Source organism: Protopterus annectens, chromosome 8.part0 (assembly GCF_019279795.1).
Source record: "Protopterus annectens isolate FY-2018-M chromosome 8.part0, PAN1.0, whole genome shotgun sequence".
Taxonomy (NCBI): Eukaryota; Metazoa; Chordata; order Ceratodontiformes; family Protopteridae; genus Protopterus; species Protopterus annectens.
Genome location: NC_056741.1, coordinates 98281968 through 98303795, shown reverse-complemented (window position 1 = coordinate 98303795; position 21828 = coordinate 98281968). Strand labels below are relative to the sequence as shown.

The 21828-nt window shown below is 38.9% G+C and overlaps 1 protein-coding gene across 2 annotated transcripts in view; it reads right to left on the bottom strand.

Annotated features, from left to right (window-relative positions):
* Positions 1–21828, bottom strand: part of LOC122808669 (CD209 antigen-like protein E) — a 645076-nt gene that overhangs the window by 124187 nt on the left and 499061 nt on the right. The gene's annotated exons all lie outside the window — the stretch shown is intronic.

Sequence of the window (21828 nt, the reverse complement as noted above, 5' to 3'; positions counted from 1 at the left end):
GGAATAATAAATACTGGTATTTATAGGAAATCATGCCATAGTAACACATTCCTATTAAGATCTAGTATGCATCCGTCATATGTATTCAGAAATGTTGTAAAAGGGCAGAGCATCAGGGCCTCCAGGTTGAATCCCTCTATGGATGAACTAAAGAAAGAGTTAGTGGACTTGGAAGTTAAGTTAAGTTATTACAGAGAGGTTATCATGAAACAGATATTACTAGACATCTGAACGCCATCCCTTCTTTGAGACAGAATATAGCAGCACCCTACTTTGGACCGGTAGTTACCAGTGAGTCTAAAAAGTTCAGTAATATCTCATCTATTGTAAAGATTCCGTCTTTCCATCTCAGACCATATGAATATAAGGGACATACTTACTAAACACTGGTCCATTCTACATACGGATGAAAACATCAAAAAGATAGTGGGTGAGGAACCACATTTCTTATTCAGAAATAAAAAGAATCTGAAGAGGCTTTTATGCTATCCTATGAATAATAACAATATTTTGACAGCCAGTAAGGGACACACAATGCCATGTGGACAGTGTAACTTCTGTATATATATATATAGATGAACAGGAAGTGTTCATCCATCCAGATTTACATAGGGAGTTTAGAACATCTGCAACAGTGACCTGTATGACTCCCCATTTAATTTGGGGAGAAAGGAAATTCACCCCAGGGATCACGTCAGTCGCCCTGCTAGACAGGGGTCCAGGAAAGTAAATAATGTAGGAAGAAATAGCCAGGGAATTGTTATGGCTAGGCTTGTATAGGCTGAATTTAGCTGTCTGTTAGCTTTGTTCATCCTACTATGTAGGGAAAACTAATAGAGTCTTTAGGGACCGTATACGTGAACATATATACCACATTAGAAAGGGCATAATGCATAATGCCCTAGCTAAACATGTTGCACAATGTGGTGAGGCACACAAATTTTTATTTAGAGCCTTGGAAACCATACTACCAAGTAAGCGTGGAGGAGATATCAAGACTTATACAGAATATAAGGAAGGGAATTGGATTATTAAGTTGCAGGCTGACGGAGGGAAGGGTCTTAATGAAAGAGCATCAATAAAACCAGTTCTTAAGAGACGAAGAAATATAAAATGATTATTGCTACAGAATGTTTACCAATAATTATAGAGAAGGCAACAGTGATTATTTAAATAGTAACTTTTGCACATTCACTTATTTATAGATATGTTCTTTGTACTGAATATATTGCCATTCTCTGTGTATATACATTTTCTACACATGAATTATGATGTATTCCTGAGATTCATGCACTTTATATACATTTTTTATACATTTTATATATATTAAGACAGATGTAGTCTATGAAATGTTTGATGTACATTTTATGCATTTTTTATACATTTATGTGAGTTGATGCATGATCGTATTCAAGCTTTTTTAGTTTATGTAGCTTTAAGATACTAATTAATTATATAACCTGATTGGATGAATAGATCTTCTGAAAGTATTTAAGTACCCATAAGAAAATGTGTTTTTTAAAGATCTGAAGAAGCTTATATGCGAAAGCGCTTATCTGTTGAATAAAATTTCGTTTGTTTTTTACAAAAAATATACTCCTGTTCCACTCCGTTTTTCTCCAGTGCATGGACCTTTTGTTTTACTTGATTGTCTTTGGAAAACAGAGAAGTTTATCGGGTTATTCACATTCAGTTTTTTGTTTTTAATACTTATAATCTGCTCTATTACAGAACAGTATGTCCCAGCTATTTGGAAAATTACACATGTTACACCATTGCACAAAATAGGCAGTTCAACAGAACTAAGAAACTATTGGTCTACTGCTATACTTTCACCACTTTCTAAAATTCTGGAAAGATGTATCCACTTTCAACTTCTTAAACACCATCTAAGCAATAATCACCTCTCATTGTCACAGCATGGATTCCGACCATATCATAGCACTACTACAGCTTTTCTAAGTTTCACTAATACTATAGATAAATTCAGAGACAATGGCAAAAGAGTGCCTTCAGTCTTTTTGGACATGTCTAAAACATTCAATACAGATTGCCATCCTAAGTTAGTCCACTCTGAATAATCTTAATATCAACCCTGATGCTGTTAACTGGTTTCAAAGTTATCAGTCTAGCTGCCAGCAGACTGTGAAATGGAAGCAAGATTTATCCCCAGTCCTTCATGTTACACTTGGAGTCCCTCAGAGTTCAATCCTAGGGCCCCTCCTCTTCAGCATATTCATAAATGATCTTAATACTGCATCCTGTCAAGCGTATGTCATGCAATATACAGATGATTCAACCCTCATATGTGCAGCATCCACAATAACTCAACTTCTTACAGTCACACAAAAATCCTTCTCTGATATTGAAACATGGCTAGCCAACCCCCAACTCATTCTCAACCCTAATAAAAGTAAACTTACGATCTTTCATCCATCTAAACCTACTATCATCCCTGTTAACTTTTATATCACTGCCAGTAATAATACTAGGATTTTCCCAGATTCCCAAACAAAACTATTAGGCATCATAATTGACAACAGACTAAAATTTGACATACACATTTCTAACACAATCAAAATGGCTCACAAGAAAATTGGAACAATGTATAGAAACAAAAAATTCTTAACAGACACTGCAAGAATAGCTATAGCTAGAACTCACCTTCTCTCCTCACTCTTATGTGCATCCCCCATACTTACCAACCTCAAAAAGTCAGCACTAAGTAAATTAGAATCATGTTATAATAAGATCACCAAATTTGCAACAGATTCCATACATTCAACCCGTCACTGTCAATGCCTCAAAATCTTTCTTGGTTGGATTTACCTCATATTCTAAACTATAATCAATTAATAATGGCTCACAAGATAATACATAATCCTGCCAAATACCTTCCCTAAAAAATCTTCTACAACCTTACTCTAACATTCGTTGTTTTTGATAATCTAACAAAGACTTACTCCAAGTAACCTAACCAAAGTATCCAATACAGCAGGCAGCTCTCTTTACTCTAACTTTGTTGCCAAAAATTGGAATATCCTTTTCCACATAGTATTAGATCCATAAGTAATCTTAATCATTTCAAAATATCTCTCAAAAGACACTTACTTGAATCTTGGCTTTGTACATGTAACACGCCAGGTTAATTATTAACTTAGCACTACTTATACAATTTGGCTGCACGTACTAACTCTGTTAACTTATCACTTCTAACACCACTACTTCACTTTAAGTAGTTATATTCCAAGCTGCAACTCTCACCACAGAAGTACTACTAACTATGCACTACTTTACCTAAGTGATTCTCCCTACTTAATTTCCTAATCAATGTTATGTTCCTCCACATATATAAGTTCCACCATATATTTGTCTATATTCAAGTATTTAAAGTCTTGTTCTATTTGATACAATGTATTTATTTTTGTTTTTAAATTTTTATCCTGTAAATGTAACACTCTTTTATTTTGTCTATAATTTCCTTTACTTGATGTGATGACTTTGTATGTAAGCTTAAGCTGGAGCTTTTCTCCTGGGGCCTCCGATGAAAATGCACACTGTCCCAGTCGGACCATCCTGGTAAACAAATGTAAAATAAAATAAATAAGCAAATAAATAAATAACTATGGCACAAGGATAACTCCCAAACATTTGTTCCATTGCATGCTGAAAGATGTCACTTGCAGAATTTATTCCAAATGGTATCCTTAGGAATCTCGATACTTGCGTATTATCGCAACCATTTTTGAAAAGAACTCACTTGGCTCAATTTGTACACAGAAAAGAAATCCCGCATGGGTGAAGAACTCCAGGCAGTCATCAACTAAACCATCCTTCTATAACAGTAAAAATTTGACAGAAAAAAAATAAAATTAACGGAATCACAGAATCTGTAACAGTGACCTGTTTGTGCATGTATTTCCCATGAGTCTTTGATGGGAACAGGTTACTAACTGCTTCCACATTCATGGTAAACAAATGTGAAATAAAAACATAAAGTTGTAGGATTTTTTTCCTTGCTCAGTGTAATGCTGTTGTCTCTCTTATGACAAAGCTGTCATGAAATTATGTGAACAGTACTGTTGTGTATCTGTCAAGAAGCGAGTCAAGGTAGCTGCCGTGAACAAAGGCGAGTGTTGGGATACCTTTACTTCCTAATCCCCAGTGATAAAAGCGAAGCAGCAGTGAAAAAAAGAAAAAAGCATGATGCTGCAGGTAGAATGAGTGTAACTTCATCGACAAACTAATCCAAACCTGTATTTTCACCTTCTCCCACTGAAGTACAGCTCAGAATGCTGTTTGCACATCCTGGAGAAACACTACAAAGACAAGTGAGCAGGGAACATAACCTGACTTTATTCCAACTGTGTCATTTTCTAATTGCAAATTAAATCCCAGTTCTGTAAACAACTCCAGGCAGGCTTCACATACAACCACATTGGATGACACTTTTTGACAGGACACCAAAAAAGAAAACCAAATCTTTGACTGGTTCACTCTTTCACATTTTGCAAGTCCACATCTGCATTAGGCAGACTGGGACTTGCATAAAGCAACATGACATGCTAGTGGTAAAGTGAATACCTAAACAGCAACATTGACTTTTTAATTTTTTATTGATAACCCTGCCTAACACTACCTTCAGTGTGAAAGAAAACAAATTATCTGACATTTTCACAGTGTTAACAGTCAGATTTAAACATCGGGATCCAACCAGTATTACCGCGAAAATCTGGTTGCTATAATACGTAAGTACCGGAATCTCTATCTGCCAAACGGAGTACCAAAAGTAGTTAGAAATGAAGATTTGTGATCAAGCATCACTTGCCAAAATTAACTCTTTGCATCCAAGACAGAAAAAACAGTGGCATTCAGTATTAGAGCTGAAACTTCTTCAACTGTATGCATTGGATGATAGTGTCTTCAATGCTTTGTTCAGATCTCATGGGTCAATGCATATTCTGATGTCATCTGAGCCTTTTTTATGAGTTGCTTCCATGGACGACACCCATTCAGTTAGTTCTGTGACTGGAGATAAATCACACCTAGTTGCACCATTTTATCCAACTGAGCTTTAACTTTATCCTGTATAGCTATCTGAACTCTTCTTGCTGGTCTGACTACTGGAGTGACCTCTGGGTCTAACTTCATGGAATACATAACTGGAAGTTTGCTTAACTTGTCATTGAAAACATCAGCATATTCTGAGAAAATGACTTCTGAAAAATTTAAGAACTTGGAAATAGGTTCATAGGTTCATAGGTTCGTACTAGGCTATCTGCCCTAGGGCATTTATAAGCCTAGCCAGAGTGTGTGTGGCTTTCACCACCCCTTAGGATGAGAATACTATGCCCATGTAGGGTTTAGTTTACTGTGCCTCTGTCTAGTAGTGACACAGAGATGACCCCCAGGGTAAACCTACGATCTCCCATCCACTCGTCAAGATTTCTCTTGAAGAGAGTTAGTGAGGGGCTCTGCCTAACATGGACTGGGATTCTGTTCCAGAGTGTAGGGAGCCTCTGGGTTATGAATCTGTCCCTCCAGCACGTCCTATTTATTTTTGTGTTGAGGTTCAAATCTCTTGCTCTCGTTACTCTTGTGGATTTGGATTTTCTGAGGTGGAGCATGTCCATTAATTCCGGATTGGACATGGCCTTGTGCGTCAGGCATAGATCACCTCTGAGTAGGCGGTATGCGACTGAATAGAGCTGGAGTTTCTTCAGCCGGGCAGCATATGACATATGTTTGAGACCCTTTATCCTCTTGGTGAGGAACTTTTGGGGTCTTTCCAACTGCTGCAGGTGTCGGGTAAGATACATCCCAAATGGGGCATTGTACTCAATCATGGGCCTAATAAGAAAAGAGTACAGGGGCACAATGACCTCTCTTGATCTAGATGTGAATCCCTTCATGATAAGGTGGGCAATATAGAAGGCCTTCCTAACCACTTTGGCAATGTGAGTGTCAAATGAGAGGTTACTGTCAACTTGGGTCCCTAGGTCCCTGATTACCTCTTCCATACTTAATGGATTACCACCTATGTGGTAATTTGTGGGTACCTTGTTTTTCCCAAAGGGTATGACTATACATTTTTTGGCATTCAGTTTAAGGCCATGGCTCTGGCACCAATTATCCATTTCTATGAGGCCTCTCTGAAGGATGCTTGTGTCCGGTGGAGTATCAATTATGGCGCCCAGTTTGCAGTCATCTGCAAACTTTGTCAGCCACAATCCTCCTATGTTTGCCTGCACCTCGGAAAAATAAATGCTGAACAAGAGGGGTCCCAGGACTGAGCCCTGTGGGACACCGCCAGACTGGCTTAGAGTCTGACATGGCTCCAGCAACTCTGACCCTGTGGGTTCTGTCCTTGAGCCAGTTTGCAACCCATCTTGTGACATATGGGTTTACATTTAAGCTGGTGAGTTTGTCTATGATGCCCGAGTTGGGTATTGCGTCGAAGGCTTTTGCAAGATCAAGGTAGGCTGTGTGAACTGCCTTACCCTCATCAATGGCCTCAGTGACTGTTTCAAAAAAGTCGACCAAGTTCAAAAGGCAGGATCTGCCCTTGACAAAGCCAAATTGGGTAGGATCCAATGTCTGTAGGTCCCCAATGTCTTTGTTTATGAGTTCCATAATGATCCTTTCCATAGCTTTGCAGACCAGGCTCGTCAAGCTTATGGGGCGGTAATTTCCAGGGTCCGTAGAAGCACCGCCTTTGTGGAGTGGGACCACTGTTGCTGTACGCCACTCTTTGGGTACATATCCTGTAGTAAGGCTAAGATTAAACAGCAGCCTTATGTGCGGGTTTAGTTCCTCTTGGAGTTCATGTAGCACACAGCCCAGGACACTGTCCGGTCCCACTGATGCTGTGTTTTTAGCTTTGGAGAGGGCGGCTCTCACCTGGGCATCTGAGATGTTTGAGAGGCTACACTCTGCTGGGATAGATATTTCTCCTTTTGGGGGGTAGGGGGAGGAGAAATTTGCACTGAACCTGTCTGCCAGAATGTTGGCAATGTCTGTGGGTTCAGTGTATTTTGTGTCATTTTGGACTAACTCTGAGCATATCTGGCAGTTTCCACCCAGGTTTCTAACATAGCTAAAGAAGGCCTTGTGATTGTCTTTTGTGTCTTTTGCGATTTTTCTCTCAAAGTTGGCCTTGGATGATTTTATTAGTGATCGTAGTTTTTTGCGAGTACTGATCAGAGATGCCTTCCCTTTTAGGGATTTTGCTCTGTCATGTAGTAGCTTCCTCCTCCTGTTGTAAAGTTTGTTAATGGTTGGGGTCCACCAGACAGGGCGCCTGCCTTTGGGGGAATGGGTCTTTGTTTTATTTGGGATTGCATGATCCATGCATTCTTGAAGGTGCCCGTAGAAGGCATTTATAAAGGATTCAGTGGTGTGGGTTGTGGTTTCCACTGGCCCAGGGGCCTTGAAGGATACCACTTCAGTCTTAAGAAGTGTGAAGTTGGCTTTTGAGAAGTTCTTCACTGTGGTCTTTTGTGCAGGGGGTGGGGGCTGGATGTGGATTTCCAGTGAGATTAATTTATGGGCTGATCTCACCAATGAGGGGTATACTTCCAGTGTGGAGCATTTTGTTCCCATGTTTGTGATGATCAGGTCTAGTATATTATCTCCTCTTGTGGGAATGGTGACTAGTTGTTCCATCGCATTTGAGTTTATGAATTCTAGGAACCTTTGGGCTAGGGTGTTGGGGCTTGAGTAATGTTCCCAGTCTATGTTTGGATAGTTGAAGTCTCCCAATATGATGGTATTTGGAGAGACATTCATACTCTCCAGTGTCTTCAGGAAGGCTGAGTGGGGTTCCTGAGTTTGAGAGGGTAGTCTGTAGCATGCTACAAACTGTAGGGCTGTTTTGCCTATGGTTAGTTGCACCTGGATGGTCTCCGATGCTTAGTGCATTGCTACTAACCTGGAGGTGTGGGTATCTTTAATGAATATGGATACTCCCCCTCCTTTTGTGGATCGGTCCAAGTTTTGGGGCCGGAAAGCATGATATGAGGTAAAACCTGGTAGTGCTGGGGTGCTCTCTGGAGCCTTGAACCAGGTTTCAGTCACTGCACAGACATCGATGTTCTCCTTACTGAGGAGAGCTTCGAAAGCGTGCATCTTGAGGTTTAGGCTTCTGGCATTGAGCAGCATTACCCTTAGTTTTTTTCCACTTGTGTTTTCTAGGGAGGTAGGTTTGTCTTTTGAGCCTTGCCTAAAAAAGGCACTATGGGAGTGGCAAGAGCCTTGGCCAATATCCGGAAGCCCATGGGTGACAGGTGCAAGCCATCCCTTGCGAAGCAGCGTGGCTTGTCAAGCATGTCATCCCAAGCAGACAGACATTGGATCCCCTTAGAATGACACCAGTAAATAAGCCAATTGTTAAAACTGATCATTTTGTCTTTGTACTGTGGCATCATTCTTGGTGAGGGTAAGATGCTGCTCAGGGTCAGGGTCATACCAGCCTGGGCTACATAATCAGAGAGCTCCTCTATGTCTCTTTTCATGTAGTCCAGGGAGGTACATCTCAGGTCGTTCACACCAGCATGGACAATGACTGAGTCATATTTGTACTTGCTTTGGAGTGACCTGAGTGCTTGTGTTATATGGCGGATTCTAGCGCCCGACAGGCAGCTTACTGTAACCTTTTCCTTGTTCAGTCTGGTGAGCGGGACGTCAGTGTGTCTGACTATGGAGTCACCTATTACAAGTGTGTCTGGCATGTTGTTTGGCCTTAAGGGCTGTGACTGTTTAGCACACTGACTTTGCGAACTATGTGTTGCATGTGCTATGTCTTGATGTAGTGGTCGCTTGAGTGTCTGCTTTGGATGCCTCTGTTGTTTTGGTAGATTTTTAATCAGAGCCTCCGAGTATGTTTTTGTGTGTTTATGTGTTTGGTTTGCAGTTGTGATAGGTCTATGTGAGACTGGTTTTGTGGTGTGTGTGGTTACCTTCTCCTCCTGACTGGTTTTGCCAGTACTGAGTTGAGAGAAGTCAGCCTCCAGTTTGGCTATATAGTTGCATCTCTCACATATATTTGTATTTGTTGGGAGGAGGAGAGGGTTGTCTGTGTACATGAGGCAATTGTAACATTGCCTCAAGATTCCCAGATTCACCAGCTGAACAGGAGAGGATGCCAGCAACTGACCCTTCGACATGCTAGAATAGTGTAAAAGATTGCTGTGTAACTGAGTCAGAAAGGACCTATAGGGAAATGGGTACTCAAGGGGATTTAGGTGAATGAAGTACTTTCTTTTCATTTAAGAGTGCTTTAGCTGTATAAAAATGCTTTAGGAGCAAGTGCTGGGCTTTTCAGATAGAGAATAGGCTGTTTAGATTGCAAGTAGAGCAGTTCTAAGGGAAAAATTGAAGAGCAGACTTTATGGAGCCAGAAATAGTTTAAACTTGATTAACTGGCGCTGCCCGATGCTGCTCTATATGAGCTCTATTAGCGCAAAAATGGGCTTTATAGCAGGGGGTTGAAAAGAGCCAGGAATTGACCCAAAATGGCCAAAAAACTACAAGTTGCTGGGCTGGAACCACTCCTCTAGGGACCAATAGGTTGCTCGGTGCTCCCCACTCCCACTGGTGAACAAAGAAGCTTCCTCTTATCCAAATAAGGATATGGATAGCACAGGAACTATGACAAAGCCCAGAGATCAGCAAAATCTGAAGACTGGACTATTCTAGTTCAGTAAGGCGGGAAAACAAGGATTTTTTTTTTTCTTTTTTTTTACAGAGACAGAAGAAAAAGATACAGTAGCAAACAGTACATGCTATAAAACGGCAAGTGCACTTGAGTGTGTTAGCCTAACAGTTAAATTAAATAAAAAATAACTTTTTAAAGTTATATCACTGCCAGTAATAATACTAGGATTTTCCCAGATTCCCAAACAAAACTATTAGGCATCATAATTGACAACAGACTAAAATTTGACATACACATTTCTAACACAATCAAAATGGCTCACAAGAAAATTGGAACAATGTATAGAAACAAAAATTCTTAACAGACACTGCAAGAATAGCTATAGCTAGAACTCACCTTCTCTCCTCACTCTTATGTGCATCCCCCATACTTACCAACCTCAAAAAGTCAGAACTAAGTAAATTAGAATCATGTTATAATAAGATCACCAAATTTGCAACAGATTCCATACATTCAACCCGTCACTGTCAATGCCTCAAAATCTTTCTTGGTTGGATTTACCTCATATTCTAAACTATAATCAATTAATAATGGCTCACAAGATAATACATAATCCTGCCAAATACCTTCCCTAAAAAATCTTCTACAACCTTACTCTAACATTCGTTGTTTTTGATAATCTAACAAAGACTTACTCCAAGTAACCTAACCAAAGTATCCAATACAGCAGGCAGCTCTCTTTACTCTAACTTTGTTGCCAAAAATTGGAATATCCTTTTCCACATAGTATTAGATCCATAAGTAATCTTAATCATTTCAAAATATCTCTCAAAAGACACTTACTTGAATCTTGGCTTTGTACATGTAACACGCCAGGTTAATTATTAACTTAGCACTACTTATACAATTTGGCTGCACGTACTAACTCTGTTAACTTATCACTTCTAACACCACTACTTCACTTTAACTAGTTACATTCCTAGCTGCAACTCTCACCACAGAAGTACTACTAACTATGCACTACTTTGCCTAAGTGATTCTCCCTACTTAATTTCCTAATCAATGTTATGTTCCTCCACATATATAAGTTCCACCATATATTTGTCTATATTCAAGTATTTAAAGTCTTGTTCTATTTGATACAATGTATTTATTTTTGTTTTTAAATTTTTATCCTGTAAATGTAACACTCTTTTATTTTGTCTATAATTTCTTTTACTTGATGTGATGACTTTGTATGTAAGCTTAAGCTGGAGCTTTTCTCCTGGGGCCTCCTGAAAATGCACACTGGCCCAGTCGGACCATCCTGGTAAACAAATGTAAAATAAAATAAATAAGCAAATAAATAAATAACTATGGCACAAGGATAACTCCCAAACATTTGTTCCATTGCATGCTGAAAGATGTCACTTGCAGAATTTATTCCAAATGGTATCCTTAGGAATCTCGATACTTGCGTATTATCGCAACCATTTTGAAAAGAACTCACTTCGCTCAATTTGTACACAGAAAAGAAATCCCGCATGGGTGAAGAACTCCAGGCAGCCATCAACTAAACCATCCTTCTATAACAGTAAAAATTTGACAGAAACAAAATAAAATTAACGGAATCACAGAATCTGTAACAGTGACCTGTTTGTGCATGTATTTCCCATGAGTCTTTGATGGGAACAGGTTACTAACTGCTTCCACATTCATGGTAAACAAATGTGAAATAAAAACATAAAGTTGTAGATTTTTTCCCTTGCTCAGTGTAATGCTGTTGTCTCTCTAATGACAAAGCTGTCATGAAATTATGTGAACAGTACTGTTGTGTATCTGTCAAGAAGCGAGTCAAGGTAGCTGCCGTGAACAAAGGCGAGTGTTGGGATACCTTTACTTCCTAATCCCCAGTGATAAAAGCGAAGCAGCAGTGAAAAAAAGAAAAAAGCATGATGCTGCAGGTAGAATGAGTGTAACTTGTTCGACAAACTAATCCAAACCTGTATTTTCACCTTCTCCCACTGAAGTACAGCTCAGAATGCTGTTTGCACATCCTGGAGAAACACTACAAAGACAAGTGAGCAGGGAACATAACCTGACTTTATTCCAACTGTGTCATTTTCTAATCGCAAATTAAATCCTGGTTCTGTAAACAACTCCAGGCAGGCCTCATTTACAACCACATTGGATGACACTTACAGTTTGACAGGACACCAAAAAAGAAAACCAAATCTTTGACTGGTTCACTCTTTCACATTTTGCAAGTCCACGTCTGCATTAGGCAGACTGGGACTTGCATAAAGCATGATGACATGCTGGCAGTAAAGTGAATACCTAAACAAGAATATTGACTTTTTAATTTTTTATTGATAACACTGCCTAACACTACCTTCAGTGTGAAAGAAAACAAATTATCTGACATTTTCACAATGTTAACAGTCAGATTTAAACATTGGGAACCAACCAGTATTACTGCGAAAATCTGGTTGCTATAATACGTAAGTACCGGAATCTCTATCTGCCAAACAGAGTACCAAACGTAGTTAGAAATGAAGATTTGTGATCAAGCATCACTTGCCAAAATTAACTCTTTGCATCCAAGACAGAAAAAACAGTGGCATTCAGTATTAGAGCTGCAACTTCTTCAACTGTATGCATTGGATGATAGTGTCTTCAATGCTTTGTTCAGATCTCATGGGTCAATGCATATTCTGATGTCATCTGAGCCTTTTTTATGAGTTGCTTCCATGGACGACACACATTCAGTTGGTTCTGTGACTGGACCATACCTCTCAACCTCTTAGTGCAAGATATCTGGACAAAGCCCAACAAAATGGGGGGGACAAAGGCCCAAAAATAGGGACATATTTTAAGTATTGCTCTTATGAATTCAGAAAGTTGCTAGAGTAACAGGGTTTGTTTTAACATACATTTGCTAAAGGATTTGAAGTCTGAAACTAAAATGTATGTTATTATATGGTGACGTAAATCCTCAGATTATCCCATTTTTTTGCAAGAAAAACACAAGTTTTATGAGAAACAGACAAAAGGTATGAACAAAAAATCTGGACATTCTGTTAAAATCTTTACAGTTGAGAGTTATGAACTGGATAAATCACACCTAGTTGCACCATTTTATCCAACTGAGCTTTAACTTTATCCTGCATAGCTATCGGAACTCTTCTTGCTGGTCTGACTACTGGAGTGACCTCTGGGTCTAACTTCATGGAATACATAACTGGAAGTTTGCTTAACTTGTCATTGAAAACATCAGCATATTCTGAGAAAATGACTTCTGAAAAATTAGAACTTGGAAATGCACTTATATGATGGACTTCTTTAGCAAAAGACAGCATAAACATTCTCAAGCTGTCTTTGAGACTCAGTAAAGATTGCACTGGCCTTTTGACTACATAGAATAACAAGTTGTAATGGTTCTTGGCCAAATAACGTGAAAACATCACTGAACCTTCAGCTTGAATTTATTCACCTCCATAAGCAACAAGTCTCGCACTACTGGCTACATTGAGTTGTTTATTAGTTCTCCCTTTAGCAAAGCTGTCTGCTGATATAACATTACACTTTGAACCAGTGTCTACTTTAAGCTCTGTGGATTTTGCATTAATCTGTACAGTAAAAAATACTTTGCTCCTTTCTAATACATTTGCTGCATCAACTCTTTCATCAAGCACTGATACACCATCCACATAGAAAGCTGACTGCTTCGGCTGTACTTGATCAGCTTGCTTTTTTGTGTGAACTTTACAACTGTGTGAGGCTTATTTGATTTGCAAAACATTTGGAAGTGGTTCCATTTTTTACCCTTATGACATTGCTGACCAAATGCTAGGCACTTCTCTCTTCTAGACTTATGATTTGCACCACAATTGTGAGTTAACAATAAAGCTAGATGGGTTTTGCTGATTCATGCTTGAACTGCACTTAGCTGGATTAAGTTTCCTTTTTAGAATTTGTTGGAAAGCTGCTTGTCTTCCTTGGAAAGCTGCAACATGCTCAGGCCTGCTTTTGTTTGCCATGTGTTGCATGCTGTCTACATTTGCTCTGGAGCTAACTGAAGCCATGCTCTTTTCACTCACAGGCATACTTGTGTGTTTTTCTGTCATCTCATGGATTTGACAAATCTCTGTGGTTTTGCTTAACATTAAATCACTATCATGAAGTAAAATCTTTCTCACAGTAGCACTGTTAATACCAGACACAAGCCTGTCCTTTATCAACTCATCCCTTAAGTCACCAAACCGACACATTTTAGCTCTGTTTCTCAGGTCAGTTATATAAGCTGCAAATGTTTCCCCTGGTTTCTGATCTCTCATGTAAAACAAATGCCTCTCTAATGTAATATTTGTCTGAGGGTTATACATTTTTTTGAACTTGCACTTCAAACACTAGGGGTATTCCCTTGATTCAGCTTGTACAACAATATGACAGTTTTCTTCTCCATCATATACTGCAGGTGTATACACAAATGAATTCTCTCTTTCTATGTCCTCTGACGCAGCTAGATTTACCAAAATGGATGCCCTGGTGAGTGCATCTATCTGTATAAGCTGCTTGTATGAAAATATCGTACTCTTGCTCTAACATTCTCCAATTCTCTGCAATAATTTGATCGAGTACAAGTGGTAGGGTCTTTCAAAGTCCATCTGTCATATTAACACATACCAGTGAAGCGTTTTATAAATAAACTCAAACATATGCCAGAAACTTATGCCAGTATTTGTAACTTTGTTCAATGCCTTTGTGATTCTAAATTTTATACCTTCTGGGCTTTTCAGAATTATGCTAATGGATCAACTTATACTACCTCTGAATAACTAAACTTTGTGAAATAAACTTCTTGGGCACTTTCACACTCTTGTTATATAGTTTGCATTGCTAAAGTCATTTATCATCATTTTAAGAAACATCTCAAACAACTTTATGATGCGAGTGAAATAAACCCTTGGGCACTGTAATACTCTTGTAGTGTCATCTTTTCTGCAATACTAAAGTCATTTACTAAAGTAATTTATCAACATTTTAAAAAGCATTTCAGATAACTGCATGATGCGACTAAACCGGACATCTCTCCCCCTACACTCAATAACATTTGGAAGTAATTGCACTTTGCGAATAACTGCATACAGCACACTGAAATGTCTCCAAAATGGCGGTACCTTGCTAGGCAATTCTTTACACTGCAAGAAACACTCTGCAATGGCTGCATTTTGCGAATAGACACAATCAGCACAAGGAACTTTTCAAAATGGCTATACTTTGACTGTATTTTATGAAATACTTGCACTTTGCTCACAATAAACTCTTCAAAACATATGGATATTAATAAGCACACTTTGAGATACTTTGAAAAACTTTTAGTTAGGCCCTTGATACAATACAAAGTCATAGTTATGCCAAAACATAGCACTTTGCCAAAACACATGCAGTTGCCTTGCTTTATTTTTGCTTAATGTGCCCTTATTATACTCATTTTGCTAGTATAAGCATTTTTTATGCCCAATGTACATTTCCTGTGCTCATTTCACTCTAAACATGCCCAGTTTTACTTGAAACACACTCATTTCGCTTTAAACATGCTCATTTTGCTTTACAGTTAACCATTGTATTAAATACATTCATTTTAAACATTTCCTTTTACTTAACAAACGTTTGTGCCTTCTGCTTGATTAATAATGTGGTTTGTGCCCTTGCAATGCCCCTTTTTGTCTTTTCTATCAAGTAAACAGTTTGTGCTTTTTCTCTTAACCTTTGATTCATTTCTGGCTCTTTTTGTGCTTGTTTCTCTTAGTTTTACTTTCACTGTCATCTCTGCACCTCATGACTCTGGATTTTATTCTCTTCGATCCCAGTTCTGACACCATGTCACTCTCCCATTCTGGACAACAGAAGAATCTTTGTGGGTTCTGTTCAAATAGCTTTATTTTACGCAACACATAATTATAGAAGATTACTGACTTTAACTTAAGTAACTTATATACAAATTAATAACTGCGATCATGCACGCTCTCACTCTGGCTGCTCTTACAAAACGGCGCTAGGGATTGCACAGGTGTGGAATTTAAACATGCACGTACAGTTTTGGCATACTTCTTAAAGATACAGTACACATCACTTGCACTCTGATCTGCAACCCCCAAAAGAGACCTCTGTTCTTTTAATAAATTTCTACTAAGCACTAATAAAACAAATAATTCATCATGAGCTCACTATACTCCTGCTACATCTCCAAACTCTGGACCCCCCCCCCCCACACACACACACAAAGAAAAAATGCATGATTGCCCCATCTTTATGTAATTCACTCTCTGATGAGTCCTCAACTGCCACAGGTCATATACATGTTCCCAAGCATGAAAAAAGCCGTTGATCCAACAGTTGGAATGCCTTGATGATACTGGATAGTATTCCAATGTACAGCCCTCCTTACTTTTTGTCCTTAAAGCCCTTTTGCTGCATTTTGCAGAGTAGATCTTTGTAAATTCCAAGTGCTGCTTTCAGACTGTTGCAATTGTTTATACTGTCTAACTACATACTGCATATATTTAAATAATTCTAACTACATACTGCATATATTTAAATAATTCTGCAAATGAGTACTTGGCAATTTAACTGCCATACTTCTTGCACAATGCAAAATCTTGACCATGAGAAAACAAATGCAAGAAACCACAAAGGAAACAATACCAACTGCTTTTCTGAAAAATTCACACTGTCTGCATGGTGGTTCTCTTCTGTAACATAATGTTTAGAGTTAGGGATAGGAGCAGGGGTAAGGTTAGGGTTAGTACATATGAATAAGGGTGGGCAGGAGACTGGCTTCATCCTGCTACTCAACCTAACTCATGTGTGCTATAACCTTTAGCATTTACTTGCCCTAAACCTAACACTACACAATATTTTACATAATGAATGAATGAATGAATTAATTAAGTGGGTGGGAGGTTGGCATAATGATTAAAGTGTTTACCTTGCAAACACAAGGTGCAGGGTTTCATTCTCTCATGTGGTAATTGGCTAAGCTTAAAACTGCCCACAAGGGCAGTTAGCCTAGTACTAATCTATGAACCCAATTAAATAAGTCACACAGACAGCAAATGAACCTGAAAGCCAAGCCCTGAGAGGTAGACGTATTAAGAGATGTACTACCAGGTTTTAGTCTCAGCTTATATGACTTCATATTTACATACACTGAAAATAACTATGTTATATGTAGTTTGACGAAGCAGATTTATTTGGACAAATACACCTGATGGTCCCTTTTAGGTTTAGCTAGGAATGACAGGTTAAGTTTTGTAGAGGCAGATTGGAAGCTTGGAGGAAATAAGATAGGAGTTGTAAGACAGTGGCTAGGTGGAGGGTGAAGGGGGATAATATAAGGCTGAGTGAATAAGGGATTGGTCTCTTGGGTGTGGGTGTTTGGATTACAGCTCTCTCTCCCTTTCTCCATACCTCTTTTTCAATATGTCATAAAGAGTATAGTTTGTATGCAGCTTGGAACTAGGGTAGATCAGTTTTAGAAGGGTTTTAGAGGCAGACCCGTCTATTTCCCCTTTCTTTGTGGAATGATTAAGGTACTGACTGCAGTGGGCAGCGATACGCTACCCAGCTTGAAATTGGGTTAATGCAGTGAAAGGTTTTACACTATTGTTATAATGTTGAGGTGACTGGTTCAATGCTGCCTTTAATGGTGAAGTTGTATGTAATGTATTGCGCTGTGATAAAATTTGGTATGTTTGACTATTGTTATTAAATGTTAAATAAACTTGTTGCACTGGCTTGGCTTTAACAATCTCATTATTATGTTGGGCAGGGGTATATGTACAATTGTTTATTGCCATTAACTTTATTGCACATTTTATAAAGGGAAAAAGTAACTAAGAATTTCTTCCATTCCTCTCTGCAAAGGCTGCATGCACAGTCTGCACATTTCAGTAAACCTTTTGCTATATAATGTTACAAATGAGTGAAAAGAGAGATAGATAAAAAAGTTCAACCACATTTATTAAATAACTGTTGTACAGGAAGCCAGGATTCCTGATTTATGCCTCTACTGAAACATAGTCAATATTTTTTTTTTCGGGTCTATAGTATATGCTCAAAGGTTTAAAACGTCGACTCTCATATGATCAACACCATATGAACTTACCTGAACGCTTCGGTTTGGGTGGCAAGTTCCCCATACCCCCCATGTGGGGGGCTGCCACACCCCCAGCTACTTACATATACCAACTCTGAGATCGCACTACATTGAAGTAAAGGGAAATATTCCCTATGGCGATCCCCATTGAAACTTGCGAGCTTTCAAAAGTTTGAAATATGGTGTCGACCATATGAGGCTCGAACTTTTGAATGTTCGAGATTTGTAATGGAACCCTTTCTTTTCAATGTTTAGGTCATGTGACAGTAGGTAAATTTGCTGCTTTCATCCCACAAAAGCTATATAAACAGGTTTCCTGCTATTGCCCTGCATAGCTGGTAAATAATTTATGTCATTGTAGGACTAAGGCAATTCCATCTTCAGAAAAAACAGCTAACACATTGACAGATACTGTACTATATATATATATATATATATATATATATATATATATATATGTATATATACATATATAACTTATACTGGTAAGTAATGATCATATGACAGACAACCAGTGTTAAGTAAAATTATATTGCACTTCTGATTATTCGTAAATTTCACAAAATATGCATAAACCTGAGACAGCCGATCATGTAAGCATCTTAATATTCAAATCTGAATCTAAGCTGATACATACAGGAACAATAATAGTGGAACACATTTTTGAAGCAGTTTCACACTGTCAGCAGGGTAAACCATGTGACTATGCAGGAAAGCTTGGAATTAATATTAAGCAGTCAAGCTGCCCAGTACTGGAGCTCTCCATAACAGATTTTAATCACAGAACATGAACACAAACACACAACATGAACACAGTGAAGACATCATATCAATAATCTATACGGGAGGGTGGGGACTGATGTACAGACAATTATTTACATTTACATACTGAAACTCCCTTTAATGGACATGAACCCGATTTGGAATGCTATCAAACATATAATTCATTTATAAGCTGTAATTAGAAGATGGCCATTTTGATTTTCTGAAAAATATCTGTCTGATCCAGGCATGGGCAAACTACGGCCCGGGGGCCACATGCGGCCCGTTAAACGTTTTGATTCGGCCCGCCAAACTTGAAAAAATTTAATAAATTAACCTTGTTAATGTTTTACTTCCCCTGCAATTCTGATGTTTCCTCACTAGATGGCGCACTCTAGATATATTGTTTTTGTTGAGGTGAAGCGTAGGCCTATTACTCCACGTTTGCACTTTACCCTTTGACCCAACATCCCTCTATGAAGATGAGCGGACCCAAGAAAAGGAAAGTGGACAGAGAATGTTGAGTGTTCAATAAGGAGTGGACAACTAAATATTTTTTCACTGAACACCGATCATCTGCTGTTTGCCTGATATGCCAAGAAACTGTGGCGGTTTTTAAAGAGTATAATATTAGCCATCACTTTGCCACAAAGCACGCTAATTATGCTAGCAAGCTCTCAACAAAAGAACGGGAAGCTGCTGCTGAGAAGGTGGCAGCTAATTTGAAGGCTCAGCAAAGTTTTTTCACCGTCAAACTGCCATTCAAGAGTCAAGTACCAAGGCCAGTTTTATGCTTTCATTCAAAATAGCAAAGGCCAGCAAACCACTGTCTGAGGGCGAGTTTTTAAAAGAATGTATGGTAGAGACAGCAGGTATTTTGTGCCCGGAGACCAAAGACAAATTTGAGAAAATCAGTTTATCACGGCGGACAGTGACGTGGAACTAATAGATGAAGATATCACCAGCAGATTAAACAAAAAGGCGAAGTCATTCACTTTTTATTCTTTAGCACTGGATGAAAGCAACGATGTCAAAGACACTGCTCAGCTCCTCATTTTTATCCGAGGAATCAACAAAACTTTTGAAATAACGGAGGAGTTTTTGACAATGGAGTCTCTGAAAGGACAAACACGGGGAGAGGACTTGTTTGAACGGGTGTCTGCTGCCATCGAAAACATGAAGCTTCCCTGGAGTAAGCTTGTTAACGTCACCACAGATAGATCTCCAAATTTAACGCTGGCCTGCTGAGGAGAATCCAGAATAAAGTGAAAGATGAAAACCCTGACCAGGATGTCATTTTCCTCCACTGCATCATCCACCAGGAATCTCTATGTAAATCGGTGCTACAGCTGAATCGTGTTGTGAATCCTGTGGTGAAACTCGTCAACTTCGGGACTTCAGCACCGTCAGTTCATTGCGTTCCTGGAGGAAACTGATGCGGATCACCAGGACCTGCTTTATCACTCCCGTGTCCGCTGGTTGAGTTTGGGCAAAGTGTTTCAACGAGTGTGGGAGCTCAAAGAGGAGATTGGAGTGTTTTTGGAGTGGCAGGGGAAGACTGATGAATTTCCTGAGCTGAGCAACAAGAGCTGGATGTGTGACTTGTGCGCTTGTTACGGACATATTTTCACACTTGAATGAGCTCAACGTGAAACTGCAGGGGAAGGAGCAGTTTGTGCATGACATGTACACAAACATGAAAGCCTTCAAATCCAAGCTGGCTTTATTCTCCAGGCAGATTTTGAACAAGTCATTCACTCATTTTCCTAGACTAGCCACGCTGAAAGAGGCCGGAGCAAAAGTAAAGAAATACAGTGAGTCACTGGATGCACTGCACAGAGAATTCTGCCGTCGGTTTTTGGATTTCGACAAAATTGACAAGTCACTTCAATTGGTGGCCTTTCCTCTGTCACAAGACCCCGAAACAGCTCCAGAGGAGCTTCAGCTCAAACTGATCGACCTTCAGTCCGACCCTGCCTTAAAAGTGAAGTTCATCTCTCTGAAACTAAATGACTTCTATGCTTCACTCAATGATGCCGCGTTTCCAAATCTAAGGCGCAGATGATGTTGGCTTTGTTTGGCTCTACCTTCGTGTGTGAACAGACCTTCAGCGTCATGAACATCAACAAAGCCAGCCACAGATCCAAGTTAACAGACCTACACCTCAGATCCATCCTGAGAATCGCCACAACAAAACTAACTCCAGACTTTGATGCGCTGGCTAAAAGGAGACCAACAACACTGCTCCCATTAAAATGTGTGTGTCTCACGTTGTTAAAAGAAACAGTGGACGGAGATCAAATATAACGCTTCACAGACTGACTTGCTGCAACTGTTTCATCCTTGCACTGGTCGTTGTTGACTTTTGGCACCGGGGAAACAAACTGAATAAAAGGAACAGGACAAGTACATCTGCATTTCCTACCGTTTTTGAAAAAAAAGACAGTCAGGAGGAGAGTGATGGTGATATCCTGAAGGATAACAGAACTTTCAGTGCCTTAAAATAAAATGGTCATTTATTTGATTTTCAGTGTTTAAAGACTCATTTCGAAGTCAGAGATTTTATTGTAATGCTTTTCTTCATTTTCATTGGAAATTAAAGCACATGTTTTCTCCATATTCCAAGATGTGTATTTTTCCCCCAATGAGGTGATGTTTTCAAAACATGCCATCTATCTGCTCCTGTTCCGGCCCCTTTGTCAAATGTTAGAACTCAATGTGGCCCACGAATCAAAAAGTTTGCCCACCCCTGGTCTGATCTGAGGAGGATATTGCATTGGTTATACATCTGAAATTGCCAATTATTAATATCCCACAAGATTATACATTTTAGATATTTTATATGTGTTTACTGCCTTTGAAAATATTTCTTTACATAATAATTTAATGATTGACTGATACTTTTTTGTTTGATAGGAATACTTTTTTGTTGTGTGATTGTCTGGGTGATAGCCTTTCATGGCTGGGTATCTTTTTATTAAGGGAGTCTATATATTCCTTGTCCAGATGTTCTGTATACAGGTTGAAGATGGATATCATATCCCAAATTCCTGTAATTAAATTATTCTGTATATTTCATAGGTTTGTCATTACTTATTTTGTGTTTTAACATTCATATCATTATATATGAGCACAATAGTCATCAGAGTACAAAAATGCTTCCATAACTGCCTCAACAATCACAAAGGGCAAGATCCTCAGTAAACTACTACTTAATGTTGTCTCATGAATATCATTTCAGAATTAGTGTTTCTGTTTTCTTGGAAATGTG